The sequence below is a fragment of the Emys orbicularis genome, chromosome 17 (genome assembly GCF_028017835.1).
Source record: "Emys orbicularis isolate rEmyOrb1 chromosome 17, rEmyOrb1.hap1, whole genome shotgun sequence".
Taxonomy (NCBI): Eukaryota; Metazoa; Chordata; order Testudines; family Emydidae; genus Emys; species Emys orbicularis.
This window is the reverse complement of record NC_088699.1, coordinates 26,172,595-26,183,744: the sequence shown is the minus strand read 5'-3', so window position 1 is coordinate 26,183,744 and position 11,150 is coordinate 26,172,595.

Below are 11,150 nucleotides of genomic sequence, written 5' to 3'. Positions count from 1 at the left end.
CTTTTTTAAGAACAGGATTGGATTTTTGGTGTCCTAAGAGGTTTGTGCACATGTTGTTTAATTGTTTTCTTTCTCAGCTCTTCCCCAGAGTGGGGTGAAAGGGCTTGAGGGTACCCCACACAGAGGAATTCCCAAGTGCTCCTTCCTGGGTCCAAGGGTGTTTTTTTTTTCCTTTGGGTGGTGGCAGCGTTTACCAAGCCAAGGTCAGAGAAAAGCTGTAACCTTGGGAGTGTAATACTGGCCACTCCAGGCTTGTATTAATTTTTAAAATCCTTGCGGGCCCCCACTTTTGTCTTAAGGCATGTACCTCTGGGTGATCTGCCTTTAACGACAAGGCTTTAAGAATGTAATTTCCAATATATAGACATCTCTCCCTATTAGCCACACATGTTTCACATGATTATGATGACAGACACACAGGCTTTCAGAAGAGACCTTACATGACGTATTTTGGTGAACTAGTATATAGATACTAGACCCAGGGGATCCCTGTAACTCTTAAGCATCCCTCTGCCAGTTGGCATGAAGAGGCCCCTGGGTCACAACAGGTGACAAGTTCCAGAATCAAAGACCCATCCATGGACAACAGCCTGCCAGAAGCGCTCTCCTGTTTGAGCCAAGGAGAGTCCAGCATGAGCGTCTCTGCTGATCACATGGGAGGAGAGCGTCATATAGATAACCAAGTATCAGAGGGGTAGCTGTGTTAGTCTGGATCTGTAAAAAGCAACAGAGTCCTGTGGCACCTTATAGACATGCGTCTGACAAAGTGGATATTCACCCACGAAAGCTTATGCTCCAATACATCTGTTAGTCTATAAGGTGCCACAGGACTCTTTGTTGCTTTTCACATAGATAACCAGCTCCCTTGCCATGGAGAATTCTATAGTTAAACCCAACACTATAAACTCCATGGTGAGACCCCATCCATGTGGGTCCCACTCCCCCAGCCTTGTGCTGACACGGCTGTGCTCACATAGCCCCAGCAGGATACGATTTCACCTTTGTACCTGACAAGTAATCGCACTTCTGCTGCAGTGCGCCTGCCAGTGGGGATCTTGCTCCTCCCTTAAATTCATCTCATTTCATCCTCCCCAGCTCAGAGACAGCTTAGGGTTGCCAACTCTGACTGAAGCTATTCTGGGAGATTCTCTCCCCCCCCCCCCCAACATGACATAATGTCATTTTCTTAAAATATCCTATTAAAATCTCCTGGATTGTTTTCAATAGTCGCCAGGAGACCGATGCCGATTCCAGGAGACTCCAGCCCGATCCTGGAGGGTTTGCAACCCTAAAACAGCTCCAAGCTCCCCCCTCACAGAGGTTTAAAAAAGCCCTAGAGCTCTTTATTTAACACCTTCCCTTTCCTTTGGCACTGTGATTTTCTCTGTCTGTTATTTACGAGGGTAGAACACATCCTGCTTGTATTGTATTTGTTTGCACTGTGTTGGGCAGTGCCTCGAACTGTTTTGATGGTGGCGGGACCAGGGGGAGGGCACTGGGAAACAGGGCCGGCTCTAGGCACCAGCAAACCAAGCACGTGCTTGGGGCGGCACATTTTCAAAGGCGGCATTCTGGCCTTTTGTTTTTTGTTTGTTTCTGGCAGCAAAAGCTTAGAGCTGGGGCCCTGGCAACAGCGTGTCGTGCGCGGGGGGCGCGCTGGGACCGCTGCAGTTCGTGCCGCGGCGGAGCAGCACCGCACCTTGTGGCTGGGCCGGGCACGCTCCGAACAGGGGACACTCGGGCTGGGGGCCGCCCCGCGGGGCACATGGAGCCGCCTGCAGGTGCCGCAGGGCGGCCGTCCCCCAGCGCCGCAGCCGGGGCTGGGCGAAGCGGCCTGAGCCGCCCGGGGCTACAGCAGGGCGGCCAGAAGCAGCAGCAGTGGGGCCATAGAGGGCGGAGCGCTGCCGTGCGAGGCCCACGTCCCGCTCTCCGGGGCTCCACTTCCTCTGGGGCTACCCGGCTCCTCAGCCCCCTGCCGGGGCGGTCCCCCGGCTCTGCCCTCCCGGGTCTTGGCCAGTCCTGGAAGTGGGAGCCCTGGCTGGAGGGACCCTGGGCTGAGGCGCGGCCCGGGAGCCCCGCTGCTTACCCCGACCCTGCCAGCGCCGGACCGGCTGGAGGTGAGGGGGGAGTGGGCGGAGTCAGCACTGGTGGGGGGGAGCCCAGGGCTGGGGCGGCAGGGGGTGCGGGTCCGGGGGGGGGAGAAGAGAGAGCCCAGGGCTGGGGCGGCAGAGGGGGGGGGGTGAGAGCCCAGGGCTGGAGGGGGGCAGCCAAAAATTGTTTTGCTTGTGGCGGCAAAAAACCTAGAGCCAGCCCTGCTGGGAAAGGGATAGCTCAGTGGTTTGAGCATTGGCCTGCTAAACCCAGGGTTGTGAGTTCAATCTTTGAGGGGGCCACTTAGGTATCTGGGGCAAAATCAGTATTTGGTCCTGCTAGCGAAGGCAGGGGGCTGGACTCGATGACCTTTCAGGGTCCCTTTCAGCTCTATGAGATAGGTATATCTCCATATATATATATATATATATAAACATATTGTGTTATTCATAGAATGAAGAGCCACTTTAACAATCCACCTTAAAACTGATGGGCTGACAGGAACCTCTAAAACATAATTGTAGCCCCTAACCCCGAGGATGATGGAACCCCTATTCCTCCCTCCTCAGGGACTCTGACACCCCAACTCTCCTAGGGCTAGTGAGTGCTGGGATCTTAGCAACTGGTGCCTGCCCCTAGAGGTCAGGCACCCAAACCAATAGCAGGCTCTAGGATCTGATTTCACAAATAGGGTAAACCCAGGACCCCATAAAGGCAGCTGACAATTTATTCTCTGGTCAGCATAGGGGTAAACAGAAGATAACTATACAAGGTCTCAATCCATCCCAGAGCAACAACTGAAAGCCCACAATGAAATCAATGTGATGAGGAAAAACCCCACTCACCCCCAACGAACCCCTCAGGGCTGATCTGGCAGTGGGGCTGGAGCTCGAAATGGAGGGCTGGGATCCCCTCGGGCAGCCTATGGCTCTCACACCAGCTGGATGGTGTCCCGGGCAGGATGAAGCCCCGGCCAGTCGCTGGTTCCTGGTGCAGAGGGCTGTGGGTGCAGCAGTATCTTGGGGCTTGGACTCTGGATTGTGGAGCAGGGACCTCTGGGTTGGCCTCAAGCTCCATGACAGGGAGAGTCAGAATGTCTGTCTCCCCTCCAGTGCTTTCTACCTCATCACACAGCCCCTCAGACTGAGCCTCATAGGAGTAGGGTTGCCAGGCATCCAGTTTCGACCTGAACACCTGGTCGAAAAGGGACTCTGGTGGCTCCAGTCGGCACTGCCGACTGGGCCGTTAAAAGTCTGGTCAGCGGCGCAGTAGGGGCCTGGGGTTAGGGTAGGTTCCCTGGCTCCATGTGGCTCCTGGAAGCGGCCAGCATGTCCCTGTGTCACCCTAGGTGCTGGGGCAGCCAGGAAGGCTCCGTGTGCTGCCCCTGCCCCGAGTGCCGGCTCTGCAGCTCCCATTGGCTGGGAACCATGACCAATGGGAGCTGCAGGGGCGGCGCCTGTGGGCGTGAGGGCAGTGCGCGGAGACTCCCTGGCTGCCCATGCGCCTAGGGGCTGCAAGGACCTGGCAGCCACTTCCTGGGAGCCACAGTAAGCGCTGCCAGGACCCCACACCCCGAGCCCCCTCCCACACCCCAACCCCCTGCCCCAACCCAGAGCCCCCTTCTGCACCTCAAACCCCTCATCCCCAGCCCCACCCCAGAGCCCACACCCTACCCCACACACAGGGCTGGGCGCAGTGCCAAGGCAGGCCAATGTAAAGGGGGAGAAACACCACATCATGTACCTGAGCAGGAAGCTGCTGCCCCGGGAGCAGGGCTATGCGGCCATAGAGAAGTAGTGCCTGACCATGGAGTGGGCTCTTAAAAGGCTGCAGCTGGATCTATTTGGGTGGCGCGTCACTGTGTACACTGACCACTCGCCCTGCCGTGGCTGCACCAGATAAGAGGGGCCAATGCCAAGCTCCTGAGGTGGAGTCTGTCCTTCCAAGATTATGAAATGGAGGTGGTCCATGCAAATGTTATAGCTGATGCTTTGTCCCGGAGAGGGAGGCCTGAACTTCCTCAGGTCACTGGCTAAAGTGACCCCACTCAGTTCGGTCTCGAAGGGGGGAGAGATGTGATGAAGTAGGGATTTTCCCTTGTTATGTTGTGTGTGTCCTGCTGTTTTGCATGGATGCTGTGTGTGACTTTTGTGGAGGCCGCTCCAGCTGCTGGCATGGATGCTATGGCCGCCTCTTTGTAACCTGAGACCCAGAGGAGGAATGTGACTCTGGCCCAGGAAGCGAGACAAAGGCCGGAGGAGGAGCAATGGGCAAGGCAGGGGCCAGGCAGCTGGATGCTTGGCTGGCTTGGGGCTCAGGGGGAGGACCAGAGCCCTGGCTCTGGGCTCCCCTCCCCCCAAGATGGAATTGGCTGAAAGTCACTGATTTCTGTACTAACAAGTTCTGCCCTATGTTGTGTTCCTGTCAACTAATAAACCTTCTGTTTACTGGCTGGCTGAGAGTCACATCTGACTGCGGAGTTGGGGTGCAGGGTCCTCTGGCTTCCCCAGGAGCCCCGCCCGGGCGGACTTGCTACGGGAAGTGCACGCAGGGCCGGTGCAATCACTAGGTGAACTAGGCAGTGGCCAGGGCCGGCTCCAGGTTTTCTGCCGCCCCAAGTGACAAAAAAAAAAAAAAAGCCGCGGCAGTGCAATCGCGCCGCTCCACTCTTCGGCGGCAATTCAGCAGCAGGTCCTTCGCTCCGAGAGGGACTCACCGTCGAATTGCCGCCGAAGACCCCGGACGTGCCGCTCCAATAGCAGCCGGAGTGCTGCCCCTTGGTACTGGCCGCCCCAAGCACCTGCTTCTTTAGCTGGTGCCTGGAGCTGGCCCTGCCAGTGGCCTAGGGCGGCAAGTGGTTGGGGGCATCTGGGGCTGTCCTCAGGCATAGGCAGCTGGGTAGGGTACCTGAAAATTTGGGGCACCGCTGGGTCTTAGTGTCCACCCTACTGGTTTTCCTATCCCTGTTCTCTGAGTTTTCCTGGGAAGGGGATCTAGTAGTTAAAAGAGAAACAGTCTCCAGCCTGCCAGACCTATTAGCACAACACTGAAACTGTTAAAGAGCCAGTCAAGAGGTAATAAAGACATTTAACAGGCATTTGCCAACCCCCGGTAGCTACTGTCAGTTTCTGAATGTACTGACAAAGGCCTTGGCTACACTGGCGCTGTACAGCGCTGCAACTTGCTGCGCTCAGGGGTGTGAAAACGCCCACCCGAGCGCAGCGAGTACAGCGCTGTAAAGCGCCAGTGTAATCAGAGCCTGCAGCGCTGCACGCTCGCTCGCAGCGCTGCAAGCTATTCCCCTCGGAGAGGTGGAGTACATACAGCACTGCGAGAGAGCTCTCGCAGTGCTGGCGGCACGACTACACTTGCGCTTCACAGCATTGCCGCGACAGCACTGGGAAGTCCCGAGTGTAGCCAAGATGAAAAACAGTTGTGCATGCAGGGCCGGCTCCAGGCACCAGCCCTCCAAATATGTGCTTGGGGCAGCACCTGGAGGGGGGCGGCGCTCACCTGGGGAGAGCGGGGTCGCGGCCGGGCTCGCCGCCCTCCTCCCGGCGCTCCGGCCGGCCGGGGAGAGCGGGGTCGCGGCCGGGCTCGGCGCCCTCCTCCCGGCGCTCCGGCCGGCCGGGGAGAGCGGGGCCGCCCTCTCCCGGTGCTCTGGCTGGCCGGGGAGAGCGGGGCCCCGGCAGGGCTCTCCGCCCTCCTCCTGGCGCTCCGGCCGGTCGGGGAGAGCGGGGCCGTGGCCGGGCTCGCCGCCCTCCTCCCGGCGCTCCGGCCGGCCGGGGAGAGCGGGGTCGCGGCCGGGCTCGCCGCCCTCCTCCCGGCGCTCCGGCCGACCGGGGAGAGCGGGTCACGGCCGGGCTCGGCGCCCTCCTCCCGGCGCTCCGGCTGGCCGGGGAGAGCGGGGTCGCGGCCGGGCTCGGCGCCCTCCTCCCGGCGCTCTGGCCTGCTGGGGAGAGCGGGGCCGCGGCCGGGCTCGGTGCCCTCCCCCCCCGCGCTCCCCGCCGGGTGGGGGGGGGGCGGCGGCGGGAGGCTTTTTTGCCTGGGGTGGCAAAAAAGCCAGAGCAGGCCCTGTGTGCATGACTGTAATATTTACTCAGAACATGTCAGTCTACAGGACCTTAGTTTAAAATTTGCTTTAAAAATATTTCATTAGTGAGTTGGTGAAGATTATAAAATCACATTTCTAAAAAATCCTTGCATAGATTTTTAGATGCACAATCATCTTTAGCCTTAAATGCTCGGATCTTCAGACATATGTTTTTTTAAATACATTCTTCAAAAGACCACCCTTATCTAAAATACACATTTTAATTACTATAGTAAAAAAACTTACTTCCAAAGTCTTCCTGTCCTTTCTGTCCATCCATTTCTCCCTTCACCCCCTGTCATAACTATAAAGGGAAGGGTGACAGCTCTCCTGTGAACAGTACTAAAGTCCCTCCTGGTCAGAGACTCTAAAATCCTTTTACCTGTAAAGGGTTAAGAAGCTCAGGTAACCTGGCTGACACCTGACCCAGAGGACCAATAAGGGGACAAGATACTTTCAAATCTTGGGGGGGGGAAAGGCTTTTGTGTGTGTCCTTTGTTTAAGGGGTTGTTCGCTCTTGGGACTGAGAGGGACCAGACATCAATCCAGGTTCTCCCCATCTTTCTAAACAAGTCTCTCTTATTTCAAAATTGTAAGTAAAAGCCAGGCAAGGCGTCTTAAATTTACTTTGTTTTCTCAACTTGTAAATGTACCTTTTACCAGAGTGCTTATCTTGTTTGCTATACTTTGAACCTAAGACAGAGGGGATTCCTCTGAGCTCTTTAAGTTTGATTACCCTGTAAAGTTATTTTCCATACTGATTTTGCAGAGATGATTTTTACCTTTTGCTTTAATTAAAAGCCTTCTTTTTAAGAACCTAATTAATTTCTCCTTGTTTTAAGATCCAAAGGGGGTTTGGATCTGTATTCACCAGGAGTTGGTGAAAGGAAGGAGGGGGGAAGGGTCAATCTCTCCTTGTTTAAGATCCAAGCAGTTTGGATCTGTATTCACCAGGGAATTGGTGAAAGGTTTCTCAAGGCTTCCCAGGGAGGGAATCCATCAAAAATGGTGGCAGCGGGACCAGAGCTAAGCTGGTAAATAAGCTTAGCAGTTTTCATGCAGGCCCCTACATTTGTACCCTAAAGTTCAAAGTAGGGATACAGCCTTGACACCCCCTCTCCCCCCACCCCCATTGAAGGAAGCAACAGCCCTTTGCTTCCAGATAGCTGGACAGAATTTCCCTTTCTTTACTTCTGACTATCTGATGAACTAGTTTTAAGCAAAATCAGTACCTTAGTAAGATATAAAATCCTTTGTTATGCCTAAAATCTTTGGAAACATATTTTTTAAAGTTGGTGAAATTTCATAAACATGTGTATTGTTCTGGAGATCACACACAGTAAATTAGTGTTCCCTTTTTCTAAAAGCAATGAACATTGTTATGAACACACTAAACCTCTGTGACTGATTAATTTAAAATAATGTCTGTTTCAGTGAGTTAAATATGTAGTAATCTGGAATGATTACTTTATGAAGGTTTAAGAGTACATTTAAAATATAAAATCAGCTTAGAAATACTGATTAAGAAAATGTAAAACAGAGAAGAGCTGCATCATGTATTCCATAATATTTAATGTTGTATTCAGCAAAACAGCTGACTCACCCTTACTACAAAGTTTTTGCAAATAAATGTCTGACAAATGTCAGGGCATATCAAAAAATCTGTGACTGACATTTTTTATTCCCAAATTTAGTGCTTTTAATTAGGTACCTTCTGCATGTCCATTCTGCGTGAGGGAGAGGGTACAGAGGTCTCTGCGGGGAACTGTGAGGCAGGCCGGGCGTCTTGTTGTTCTTTAAAAAGCAACAGAGGGTCCTGTGGCACCTTTAAGACTAACAGAAGTATTGGGAGCATAAGCTTTCGTGGGTAAGAACCTCACTTCTTCAGATGCAAGTCTTGCATCTGAAGCTTTCGTGGGTAAGAACCTCACTTCTTCAGATGCAAGTCTTGCATCTGAAGAAGTGAGGTTCTTACCCACGAAAGCTTATGCTCCCAATACTTCTGTTAGTCTTAAAGGTGCCACAGGACCCTCTGTTGCTTTTTACAGATTCAGACTAACACGGCTACCCCTCGGATACTTGTTGTTCTTTCTGCCCTGTCCCTCCGCCCCCACCCCCGCCGGGCTGCAAGCTCAGGCTGCCGTCGGGCATAGGGGCACCAGTTTAATAATACTGCATAGGGCTTGCGGGGGCGGTGAGCCCCAGCCATGGAGGAGCCGGCGCGGCACAGTGGGGCAGGAGCCCTGCAAAGGCAGTGGCACTGCTAGCGGGGAGCAGCCCACACCACAGTCCAGAGCCCATATCCCCCCCCGCATCCAACTCCTTGCCCTAGCCCGAAGCCCTCTCCCACACCCCTCATCCCAGGCCCCACCTCAGAGCCCACACCCCCAGCTGGAGCCCTCCCACACCCCAACCCCCAGCCCTAGGGTGACCAGTCAGCAAATGTGAAAAATCGGGACAGGGGGTGAGGGGTAATAGGAGCCTATATAAGAAAAAGACCCAAAAATCAGGACTGTCCCTATAAAATCGGGACATCTGGTCACCCTACGCAGCCCAGTGAAACTGAGTGGGCAGGGGCAGGGGCAGGGCAGGAGTTTTGTGCGATTAGAAAGTTGGCAACCCTACATAGGAGCCTGCCCAGTGCAGGCTCTTCTGGGCCTGTTTGTGGTCACCTTGGCATGCCACTCAATGCCAGTCTGGAGGTGGGGGCCTCTAGTACCAGCTGGCATTCTCAGTGGTAATTACAGTCTTTGCCTCTGTGAGCTGGGCTGAGGAAGCCCCAAACTGGCAGAGCTACATAATAGTTTGTTGCTAGCCTGCAGCTGCTATGTCCTATTTATGTGGGAGTCTGCTGGAGCCCCAAACTCAGCAGCCAGGTACGTACTGGCAGGTTTGCTCTGTTGTCTTCTTCCTTTCTCCACAGCCACCCTCCTTTGCTTTTGCTCAGGAAGCCACAGCACAAGGCTCAAATTAGCGCTGTTGTTCTTAGTTCAGAGCAGAGGGGAGGGAGAGGCATCGCTCTTGGCATGCCTTCCCATCCCCCCTCCGCCCCTTTTCTGGAGTACAGCTGAGGGGAGGCAGAGAAGGCTGGAGAAACACAAAAGCACTGGAAGAAGGTTGACTTCATAAGCCAGCCTGGTGGGAGGCATCGTGGGTGTGATTACAAAGGGAGCAGCGTCTCCTCTGGAAACTCACCATGCTCTTGTCATGCAGCTGATTTAAACTGTTAGTGCTGAAGAGAAACTTGCCCCAGGTCCCCTCATTTATTATTCTTCAGGCTGGTCAGGTCACAGCATGGGCCCCTGAGCTACCATTAGGACTTCAGTTCCTGTGGCAGCTGGCTTAAACAGACCCCAAGAGAGGCAGTAGGGTGCGTCACCAGGACACCAGGGGGCTGATTTGGACAAAGATCAGACCTAAAAATAAGTCCTGGAACCGTCTAATCTGCCTTGTTCTCCAGAGACTGAGGCTGCATTTCTGGGCCTAGTAGGCTCCTTGACAGGTGCAGCGGGTCACCTGGCACAGAGAATGTTACAGCGAATATCTGGCATGACACATTATAGAAGCTTTTATTCCATAAGTGATGACCTGAGTGTCCATCAAAAGACACTGTGCAGAAAGGAGATGCCTCTTCTAATGGAAGAGCAGGCCTGTTCCCAGTGCATTACGGATACAGAAGAACCTCATGGTTACAAACACCTCGGGAATGGAGGTTGTGCGTAACTCTGAACAAAACTTAATGTTCAGTTGCAAACTTTTGAAAGAACCATAGACTGAATACAGCTTTAAGACTTTACTATGCAGAAGAAAAAAACCATCTTAATTTAAACGAAATAAGCACAGAAACAGTTTCCTTGTCAACATTTTTTTTTACTTTCCCTTTATTTTTTTAGCAGTTTATGTTTAACTCAGTACTGTACTGTATTTGCTTTTTTTGGCCTCTGCTGCTCCTGCTTGTGTACTTCCAGTTCCAAATGAGGCGTATGGTTGACCAGTCAGTTCATAACTCTGAAGTTCTACTGTAGTTGGGGCAGCCTAGTAAGGGGGCCACTTGGACACCTTTCACTGTATAATACAGCATCCTACCTGGCTTAACTACGGTGCACATTGCACATGTACAAAGAGCAGCTGGGGGTTGAAATGGACTCACAACTGGACTTGCATGGGTATTACTCTATGAAACAGGGACTGTGCCTCAAGCCCATTAAGAGAGAGCACAGGAGGCCTAGTGGATGGCTCCTTAACCACACAACTGTATTTCCAGCCACTCTAACTGTTTGATCCTGCTTAATGCTTCCTGGGAGGTGCTGAGTGCCCTGAACCCACTTGAGTGCATCGTGGGCCTGTGGCTTGTCAGTGCCTTTGTTACATATCTTGGTGAGATTTATTTTAAATAACAATCAGCATTTCTGTGATACTCTTCACACGCAAACATTAATTCGGGCTGAGCACAGAGTAGCACAGGGTCCTGATTAGGGCCTCTAGGTGCTACCACCAGTGCACAGGGATACTAAATAACAAGGGTCACTAATTTTCCTAAAGCTCCTGGAAAGGGCACATTATTCTCTGCTTTGAAGGTAGGGAAATTGAAACCTTAAGGGCCTCGTTTGCAGAAGTGCTGAACACCTGCAGCTCCCATTGACTTCTGAAACGTCCACGGATTGCCCATGGCCAGACAGGGAGCCAGCGGCAGAGCCAGGAACAGGGCCTGTGGGTTCAGAGTGGCACAGCTCTTTCCAGACCATGCTCTGCTCAGGCCTTGCAAACACTGCCCAACATTTTCAAACAATAAGGGGGCCTCAAGTTAAACACCTAAGTCCGAGGCACCGAGAGCGTTTCATAGTATTCTGTGTTTGTTCGAAATTCCCCTTTCCCTTTGCCCCACCTGAGATCAGACTACCCCATGGTTCCCTTGCTGTTCACTTGGTTCCCAAAAGAATGACCAGATAACCCTTGTGGGCCCCTC